The sequence below is a fragment of the Triticum dicoccoides genome, chromosome 5B (assembly GCF_002162155.2).
Source record: "Triticum dicoccoides isolate Atlit2015 ecotype Zavitan chromosome 5B, WEW_v2.0, whole genome shotgun sequence".
NCBI classification, from domain to species: Eukaryota; Viridiplantae; Streptophyta; class Magnoliopsida; order Poales; family Poaceae; genus Triticum; species Triticum dicoccoides.
Window position 1 is genome coordinate 61,866,223 of NC_041389.1, and position 11,298 is coordinate 61,877,520.

Below are 11,298 nucleotides of genomic sequence, written 5' to 3' on the forward strand. Positions count from 1 at the left end.
CATGGACATTAGATGTCGTTGATAACGGGATCACGTCATTAGGAGAATGATGTGATGGACAAGACCCAATCCTAAGCCTAGCACAAAGATCGTGTAGTTTGTATGCTAAAGCTTTTCAATGTCAAGTATCTTTTCCTTAGACCATGAGATTGTGCAACTCCCGGATACCGTAGGAATGCTTTGGGTGTACCAAACGCCACAACGTAACTGGGTGGCTATAAAGGTGCATTACAGGTATCTCCGAAAGTGTCTGTTGGGTTGGCACGAATCGAGACTGGGATTTGTCACTCCGGTAAACGGAGAGGTATCTCTGGGCCCACTCGATAGGACATCATCATAATGTGCACAATGTGACCAAGGGGTTGATCATGGGATGATGTGTTAAGGAACGAGTAAAGGGACTTGCCGGTAACGAGATTGAACAAGGTATCGGTATACCGACGATCGAATCTCGGGCAAGTATAATACCGCTAAACAAAGGGAATTGTATACGGGATCGACTGAGCCCTTGACATCGTGGTTCATCCGATGAGATCATCGTGGAACATGTGGGAGCCAACATGGGTATCCAGATCCCGCTGTTAGTTATTGACCGGAGAACGTCTCGGTCATGTCTACATGTCTCCCGAACCCGTAGGGTCTACACACTTAAGGTTCGATGACGCTAGGGTTATAAAGGAAGTTTGTATGTGGTTACCGAATGTTGTTTGGAGTCCCAGATGAGATCCCGGACGTCACGAGGAGTTCGGGAATGGTCCGGAGGTAAAGATTTATATATGGGAAGTCCTATTTTGGCCACCGGAAAATGTTCGGGATTTTTCGGTATTGTACCGAGAAGGTTCTAGAAGGTTCCGGAGTGGGGCCCACCTGCATGGGGGGACCCACATGAACGTGGGTAGTGGGGGAAAGGCCCCACACCCCTGGTCAAGGCGCACCAAGATCCCCCCCTTAGAAGGAATAAGATCATATCCCGAAGGGATAAGATCAAGATCCCTAAAAAGGGGGGATAACAATCGGTGGGGAAGGAAATGATGGGATTTCTTTCCTCCCACCTTGGCCAACGCCCCAATGGACTTGGAGGGCAAGAAACCAGCCCCTCCACCCCTATATATAGTGGGGAGGCGCATGTGAGCTTCACACGAAGTTCTGGCGCAACCCTCCCCCTCTCCCAAGTCCTCCTCCTCTCCCGCGGTGCTTGGCGAAGCCCTGCAGGATTGCCACGCTCCACCACCACCACGCCATCGTTCTGCTGCTGGATGGAGTCTTCCTCAACCTCTCCCTCTCTCCTTTCTGGATCAAGGCATGGGAGACGTCACCGGGCTGTACGTGTGTTGAACGCGGAGGTGCCGTCCGTTCGGCACTAGGATCTCCGGTGATTTGGATCACGACGAGTACGACTCCTTCAACCCCGTTCTCTTGAACGCTTCCGCTTAGCGATCTACAAGGGGTGTAGATGCACTCTCCTTCTCTTGTTGCTAGAATCTCCATAGATTGATCTTGGTGATGCGTAGAAAATTTTGAATTTCTGCTACGTTCCCCAACAGTGGTATCAGAGCTAGGTCTATTGCGTAGATTCTTTGCACGAGTAGAACACAAAGTAGTTGTGGGCGTTGATTTTGTTCAATATGCTTACCGTTACTAGTCCAATCTTGTTTCGACGGTATTGTGGGATGAAGCGGCCCGGACCGACCTTACATGTACTCTTACGTGAGACAGGTTCCACCGATTGACATGCACTTGGTGCATAAGGTGGCTAGCGGGTGCCAGTCTCTCCCACCTTAGTCGGAACGGATTCGATGAAAAGGGTCCTTATGAAGGGTAAATAGCAATTGGCATATCACATTGTGGTTTTGCGTAGGTAAGAAATGTTCTTGCTAGAAACCCATAGCAGCCACGTAAAACATGCAACAACAATTAGAGGACGTCTAACTTGTTTTTGTAGGGTATGCTATGTGATGTGATATGGCCAAGAAGAATGTGATGAATGATATGTGATGTATGAGATTGATCATGTTCTTGTAATAGGAATCACGACTTGCATGTCGATGAGTATGACAACCGGCAGGAGCCATAGGAGTTGTCTTTATTTATTGTATGACCTGCGTGTCATTGAACAACGCCATGTAATTACTTTACTTTATTGCTAACCGGTAGCCATAGTAGTAGAAGTAATAAGTTGGCGAGACAACTTCATGGAGACACGATGATGAAGATCATGATGATGGAGATCATGGTGTCATGCCGGTGATGATGATGATCATGGAGCCCCGAAGATGGAGATCAAAAGGAGCAAAATGATATTGGCCATATCATGTCACTATTTGATTGCATGTGATGTTTATCATGTTTATGCATCTTGTTTACTTAGAACGACAGTAGTAAATAAGATGATCCCTTACAACAATTTCAAGAAGTGTTCTCCCATAACTGTGCACCATTGCTAAAGTTCGTCGTTTCGAAGCACCACGTGATGATCGGGTGTGATAGATCCTTACGTTCACATACAATGGGTGTAAGACAGTTTCACACATGCAAAACACTTAGGGTTAACTTGACGAGCCTAGCATGTACAGACATGGCCTCGGAACACAGAGACCGAAAGGTCGAGCATGAGTCGTATGGAGGATACGATCAACATGAAGATGTTCACCGACGATGACTAGTCCGTCTCACGTGATGATCGGACACGGCCTAGTTGACTCGGATCATGTAATCACTTAGATGACTAGAGGGATGTCTATCTGAGTGGGAGTTCATAAGATGAACTTAATTATCCTGAACATAGTCAAAAGATCTTTGCAAATTATGTCGTAAGCTCGCGCTTTAGTTCCACTGTTTAGATATGTTCCTAGAGGAAATATAGTTGAAAGTTGACAGTAGCGATTATGCGGACAATAGAAAGCTTATGTCCTTAATGCACCGCTCAGTGTGCTGAACCCCAAACGTCGTTTGTGGATGTTGCGAACATCGGACATACACGTTTTGATAACTACATGATAGTTCAGTTAAACGGTTTAGAGTTGAGGCACCAAATATGTTTTCGAAACGTCGCGGAACATATGAGATGTTTCGAGGGCTGAAATTGAGATTTCAGGCTTGTGCCCACGTCAAGAGGTATGAGACCTCCGACGATTTTCTTAGCCTGCAAACTAAGGGAGAAAAGCTCAATCGTTGAGCTTGTGCTCAGATTGTCCGAGTGCAACAATCACTTGAGATAGTGATGTTTCTCCAAAGTCATTGCCACCAAGCTGCTAGAGCTTCGTGATGAGCTATAACATATCAGGGATAGATATGATGATCCTTGAGGTATTCGCGATGTTTGACACCGCAAAAGTAGAAATCAAGAAGGAGCATCAATTGTTGATGGTTGATGAAACCACTAGTTTCAAGAAGGGCAAGGGCAAGAAGGGATACTTCATGAAACGGCAAATCAGCTGCTGCTCTAGTGAAGAAACCCAAGGTTGAACCCAAACCCGAGACTAAGTGCTTCTGTAATAAGGGGAACAACCACTGGAGCGGAATTACCCTAGATACTTGGTAGATGAGAAGGCTGGCAAGGTCGATAGAAGTATATTAGATATACTTTATGTTAATGTGTACTTTACTAGTACTCCTAGTAGCACCAGGGTATTAAGATACCGGTTCGGTTGCTAAGTGTTAGTAACTCGAAATAAAAGAGCTACGGAATAAACGGAGACTAGCTAAAGGTGAGCTGACGATATGTGTTGGAAGTATTTCCAAGTTTGATGTGATCAACCATCACACGCTCCCTCTACCATCAAGATTAGTATTAAACCTGAATAATTGTAATTTGGTGTTTGCGTTGAGCATAGACATGATTGGATTATGTCTATCGCAATACGGTTATTCATTTAGGGAGAATAATGGTTACTCTGTTTATTTGAATAATACCTTCAATGGTCTTGCACCTAAAATGAATGGTTTATTGAATCTCGATCGTAGTGATACACATGTTCATGCCAAAAGATATAAGATAGTAATGATAGTACCACCTACTTGTGGCACTGCCATGTAAGTCATATTGGTATAAAACGCATGAAGAAGCTCCATGTTGATGGATCTTTGGACTCACTCGTTTTTGAAAAGTTTGAGACACGCGAACCATGTCTATTGGTGTATACACATGAAGAAACTCCATGCAGATGGATCGTTTGGACTCACTTGATTTTGAATCACTTGAGATATGCAAATCATCCCACATGGGCAAGATGACTAAAAAGCCTCGTTTTTCAGTAAAATGGAACAAGATAGCAACTTGTTGGAAGTAACACATTTTGATGTGTGCAGTCCAATGAAGTGCTGAGGCATGCAGTGAATATTGTTATGTTCTTACTTCATAGATGATTCGAGTAGATGTAGAGTATATTTACTTGATGAAACACAAGTCTGAATTATTGAATGGTTCAAGTAATTTCAGAGTGAAGTTGAAGATCATCGTGACAAGAGGATGAAATGTCTATGATATGATCATAGAGATGAGTATCTGAGTTACGAGCTTTGGCACGCAATTAAGACATTGTGGAAATTGTTTCACAATTAATACCGCCTGGAACACCATAGTTTGATGGTGTGTCCGAACATCATAGTTGCACCCTACTGGATATGGTGCGTACCATGATGTCTCTTATCGAATTACCACTATCGTTTATGGGTTAGGCATTAGAGACAACCACATTCACTTTAAATAGGGCACCACGTAATTCCGTTGAGATGACACCGTATGAACTATGGTTTAGAGAAACCTAAGCTGTCATTTCTTAAAGGTTTGGGGTTGTGACGCTTATGTGAAAAAGTTTCAGGTTGATAAGCTCGAACCCAAAGCAGATAAAATGCATCTTCCTAGGATGTCGTGGATTTGTCACGGCAGATGTCCTAGCGAAAGGACTTAGTCGTGGAGCCATCGCTACGAGTTTACTTGAAGGGGTTAAAGCGGACACAAAGACACGAGGATTTTATACTAGTTCGGCCCCTTCGATGAAGGTAAAAGCCTACGTCTAGTTGTGATGGAATTGATATGATCTCGATGGCTAGGGAGCAAACAAGCTTCGCCTAGGCTCGAGTTGTGGTTGTCTCCCTTGAACCGCCACCGGGTCGTCCCCTTATATACACGGGTGACGCCCGTCGGTCCATAGAGTCCTAACCGGTTCATACTCGTATTCCGGTTGGTATCTCTCTATTCCTTACTTACAATACAAGTCATACATCAGGCCGGTTTACGGCTACATGTTCTAACCGACCACAGGCCTTGGGCCTTCATCTGTTTACGCCACTAATGAAGTTAACCCGGCCCAAGTATGCCGGTTTACACCTAGTGGCAATATCCCCAACATTAGGCCCCAGATTGATTTGAACTGGTTCATGTCAATCCTTCACACCATCTGGCGTCTTGGATATCTTCTGTTAATTGGCAAATCTCCATGTTGTCATCACTTTTGGTTGCTGTAAACCGGCATGACGTCATCAGTTTTGGTTACTGTAAACCGGCATGACGTCATTATGAAATTCATAACGCCCTCTTAATGACAGCTCCTGGATTCACGCGTTTGACCTAGCTCGGTTGCCTTATAAATAAGACCGAAGGGTCATTTCCTTTCTCTTCCCCTTCGTCCCTTCTTCTTCTTCTTCCTCACGTCGCCGGCCTTGGAGCTCCGCCACCACCGTCGACCTCTGCCTCGTCTCGGGCCGTTGCATCAACTTGAACGTACCAGAGTGTTGCGGCGTCTTTCCGCATCTTCTCCGTTCCCGGTAAGTCCTCTCTCCTTCTTAACCTAGATCTGTTCTTAGGGTTCCATGTTCTTGCTATGTTCATTGCGCGTTCATAGTTGTTTTCTGACCTTGAATGCATCTGTGAATTCTTGCTGTGCTTAGTAGCGATCCCTTTAGCATCCGCTTGATATTTCTCATCCAAGCGCATAGATCTCCCGCACATATCCGCTCAATGGTTCACTTCTGTTTCCGCCTTAGTCTTCGAAATATTTCCTGTTTTTGTGAGCTTGCTGTAGATCCGCGGCTGTAACACGATTTTGTGAAATTTGTTTCTGCATAACTAGTTATCCATAGTTTCAATTGCTTCCGATGCTTAGGCCAGGCGGTTTATCTTCACCATAGAGAAAAAATTGCTAAACCGGTATATATGTCATTAGTCCCCTGGTTGAACCGCCAGAATCCACCTGATGCCGTGTTGTAGAAGACCGGTTTATGGGTACTGCCTCCGGTTTACCGTATTTAGATCAACACCTTTTTATCCGGCATGTCCTTGAACCAGATCACCTATTTCTTGTAGATCTCGTCATGGCCAAACAAGTGTACGAGTGCAACTGGGTTCCCTCCCGGGTCACAGAATCACAGCTGGACGATCTAGTCCTGATCGGATCTTTGGATAGCAAAGATACGATTCACTGGAGGGTTCCTGGAGATGAATGTCCTCCCATGCCCCAGGAAGGAGAGGTCGTGGTCTTCGCAGATCACATGGCCCGGGGCTTCAAACCGCCCGGCTCTAAATTTTATCGGGATGTGCTAGCCAACTTTCAACTCCGTCCACAAGATACTGGCCCCAACTCCGTCACCAATCTATGTCACTTTCAAGTACTTTCTGAGGCATACCTTCAAGAGGAGCCTTCAGTCGAGTTATTTAGAGATCTCTTTCATCTAAACCGCCGCACTGAATTCACCGACGGCCCTAATACCGAACTGGGCGGTATGGCCATTCAGAAGAGGAAGGAAATCACCTATCCCCACGTCAAACTCCATACTCACCCCAAGGAGTGGAACGCAACTTGGTTTTATTGCAAGGATACTTCCCCTGACAATGAAAATCCCTTGCCTGGCTTCCGTCCGGAACGGCTCAGCAACACTCACCCTTTTCCTCAAAGGCTAAGCGCCAAAGAGAGAATTAAATATGCCCCTCAACTGTCCAAGCTCCGGGCCTTCATGGCCAATGGTTTAACAGGAATAGACCTTGCACGCTGCTGGATATCATGGAGCATTCTGCCTCTAAGCCGGCGCCCTGGTTTGATGTGCGAATACACTGGCAGTGTCGATGACCCACTCCGACATATCAAAATCCAGGTCTCCGATGACGAAGTCACAGAATCTGTAAAGAAGATGTTGAATGAACCGGAGCACCTCTGTGCTCAAACCGGCCTGCTTCCTTACTGCACCACCAACGAACCGCCAGCGGTAAGATTTTTCTTGCTTTATTATTGAACCTGTTACTGCTTTATCTGTCTGACCTTTAATTATTATTGATCCAGAGTGATAACCCGTTTTGGAGCAAGAAGCTTTCACAAGAAAAAACGGAGAAGGCAGGGCGGCCAACCCGGCCCAAGACCAAGGCTATCAAGAAACCAGCTCGTAAAAGAAAGGCCACCGCTTCATCTGACCCAGCCATTGATGATGATGTGGGTAATCCGGATCTTGAGGTAGAACTTGATTCACTTGGCTTACTTTTTACCCGCCTTATTGATGATGATGCTTGTCAGGATGACGCTGAGGCCAGCAATGCGGGCTTCTTTGAGGTAACTATTCTCTCTTCTGATTCAGAAATCTTGCCTTTGCCAAAATCTCGCCGGACAAACCGGAAAGTTAAATTTTCTCATGCTCTTGCTTATTTGGATCCCAACTTTCTTATGAAGACCCAGCAACACGAAGCTTGCCGCACAACCCGGCATAGCGGCCAGGTAGTTACTTCTGCCGGTTTACCGAACAGTCCGGTTCGAAAACGCCGCTCCGAGGTCTCCGACCTTTTTATTGATTTAAATCCTAAAGCGGGTTTCTTCCGTCAACCTCTTAATCCATCCGACTCCGATTACCAGGTCACTTCTCATTCATCGTCTGGTGAATCGTCGGCCACCCAGCTACCACCTTTGAAAACTGTTGCTGGGTAAGTTAAACCGAACATATGCTTCCAGTATACTGCGCAATGGCTTACGCTTTTCCTTGACTTTTTATTTTTCTTTCAGGGCTAAACCAAAACCAAGAAGGAAGGCCCGCCTGGATAGAGCGGCTGAAGAAGATGTGGCCCCAGAACATGATCAAGCACCTGATCATGAAGTGTTTACTTGTGAAGATATCCCCAATGATCCTCCTCTGCAAGACGACGTTATCCCTGAAGAAGGTCTTATTAATACTCCAGCCTCTGCTGATCCGCCTGCCAGCTCTGTCCAGATTGAGAAATCCCAAACTCCTGCTGACAAACCGGCCGCGCCAACCCAAACCGGCGAGTCAAAAGATGATGATGTTGTGATTACCGGTGTAGGCCGCTCTAAACCCGGGAATCCTGCCACCCTTACCAGGCATACCATCAAAGAGGATTCTTCCCCTTTGAACAAAGGAAAATGGGATGTTGAATTAGAGACATACGCCGCTCTGAATGCTCAAGATCTTCACTCTGGCTATTTAAACCGGCTTTACACTAGCCGTGACTGTGAAGCTGGCCTGGTCAAAATGATGAGGGATAAATTTGAGGTAAATTCCTTCTTTCCTTTCTGCCATTGCATTCATCCTTGTATCCCCCAAGGGCCGGTTTGTGACCTTGGTCAAACCGGGACTTGATCCTGAACACTTTTGAAATCCGTCGGCATAACCTTCGAATGCCGGTCTAACTTAGCATAAGTAAACCGGGGCTCAAAAATAAAAAGCTGTCCTTAGAACATAACTTGATCAAATAGCCATTAGCCCCCAAGTGCCAAGTTGAATACTTGTATTGAGCTTGGGACTTTGTAATCTAGCAATATAAAAAAAGTTGAAGGTGCATTAGCCCCCAAGTATCAGGCATATAACTTTGTTATGTGGTTGATACTTCCATTTCTTGGATCGCCTGTGCAAAGCTTAAAATGCCATCTGTATGCAGGCTGAGGTGAAAATCAAGGAGGACCAGATTGCCGATTTGCAGGAGGCCCTGAAGACCCAGCAGGCTGAAACAGATAAGGCCAAGCAAGAATTAACAGCGCTTTGAGCACCGCTGAACGACTGAAAGAAGGCTTCAAGAAAGAGCGGGCTGACTGGGCCACTGAGAAGGCCGGTTTAACCAAAAGAGCGGAAAATGCTGAAGCGGCCCTTAAACCGGTGGTGGATGAACTGACGGCCGTACAGCGGCAAATACACTCCATGACTGCTGCAATCTTTGGTAAGCTCCTTGTAATTTCTGTGATAAATTTGAATCTGCTGTATCGTAAATCCAGTTTGAGACCATTCCAATCTTGTTGTAGGCACACGTATTGGGCACTTAGGAAATGATGTGCAGAAGAAATTGAAAGCTGCCTACACCTTGGTGGAACAATTGTATACCGGAGCCCAACGGATCATCACCACAACTTCTCACAACAACCCGGCGCCCTCTTTAATCCAGGACACTCTTAGCAAGTTGTCAATGCTTCCAGCCCGGATTGAGGAGCTGAAAAAATCCGCTGCCCGAACCGGAGCAATCAATGCCTTAATCCGGGCAAAGGCATGGGTGCCCGACTTTGATCCTGTGGAAGCAGCTCAAGGCTATCCCAGTCTGAAAGAAGATGGCTCTGAATTCAACGAAGAAGATTTAAGGGCCATAAACCGTGCAGTGTGCCCTCTGGCTTGCCAGCTAGCTGAAGAGGCAGATTTGACGCATTATCAAGCGCAATATAATAATCAAAACAAGCGAGTGCCTGCCCCAACTGTTGAAGCGGAGAACCTGATTCCTCCAATCCATAAGCACACTTACGCCCCTGATATTGAACCGTCTTCCCTGATCCATGAAGAGGCTGTTTTCCAAGCTTTAATGGGAATCGACTGGACCACTGTTGATTTCCAGCCAATGGGTAGAGACGAGGAAGCTGAAGCGGCGGAGGATGAGGAGCAGGCTTGAACCAGAAGCCGGTTTGAAGAGCTATTTGCAACATCCTTCCACAAAAACAATGACTTTGTTTGAGCACCATGCTGCCTTGTAATAGGATAGTTAAAACTTCTGCCTGGAATATGCCTTTGTGCATAAGTACTGAAGCTTTTGCTTAAAAAACTTTAATTCATATTTCCTGCAATCAGAAAAATTTGAACTTCGGTGGCGGTTATACCGTCAGCCGGATTATGATCTTGATATGTGCATCAGTAATATAACAAATAGATGATACATAAATACCTGCCATGTTTGAGCATAAAGTTGGCTTTAGCCAAGCCTGAAGCGGTGGTTTTATAAACCATTACCGTAAAAAAGGGAGAAAGTAGCTCCCGTACAAACCGTACTGACTTAATACGAGCCCCCTGGTTACTCCATGATGTTAACAGGGAAAAGGTAAACCAGGCAGACTCCTCCGGATTTAAAGGGGGATCAAAAATCATTGGCTGAACCGGAAAAAATATGCTTGTTGACATAAAAGAAAATCCAACAAAAGCAAAGAACGAACAAACCATGAAAACAACATGGAAGCAAAGGCAATGATAAAAACCATTTGCAAAAATATGCTATACTGAGCTGTTCAGATGGTATTACCATGGTCGGACAGGATCAAGGCCCCCAATAGGAGTGACAATGATTCAAGTCAGCCAGGTCCCCAAATGACTCGTGGCATATATGCCAGATCAAGAGGCGTGGCAATGGTTCGGGTTCGACCATGCCCCCAAGTGATTTTGTGGCCTTAGGCCGACCAAGAGGCGTGACTGGTTCAGACTTGACCATGTCCCCAAATGATCTGGTGGCTGTCGCCTATCAAAGGGTGTTCGTTGGTTCGGACACGACCAAGGCCCCCAGTGATATATAAAAAACAAATGTCAAGGGGTAAACCGGAGGCCGCTTTAAACAGAACCACTCCGTGTAACCTCGCATGATGAGAAAGACAGAGACCCCGCTTTAGCTGAGGCTCCGATTTGATATATCAAAGATAATATATACATTGTCATGATATGTACATAGATAGAGCCGATGGCTCAAGTATAGTAAGGCCGAAGATGAGCTATATTCCATGGCCTGTTGGTCTCCTCCTCTGATGTACGTGAGTCTTGATGCCCTCGAATATCAATCAGATAGCACGACCCGTTGTGCAAATTCTTGCTGACCACGAAAGGTCCCTCCCAAGGTGGGGATAATTTGTGCATATCCGTTTGATCTTGAATGAGTCGAAGCACCAAATCTCCTTCTTGAAAAGTTCTGGTTCTAACCCGGCGACTGTGATAGCGACGAAGATCTTGCTGGTAAATCGCCGAACGGGCAACCGCTATATCACGCTCCTCGTCCAATACGTCCAAAGCGTCTTGCCGTGCTGTCTCATTGTCTGCTTCAACATAGGCTGCCACACGAGGCGAATCGTG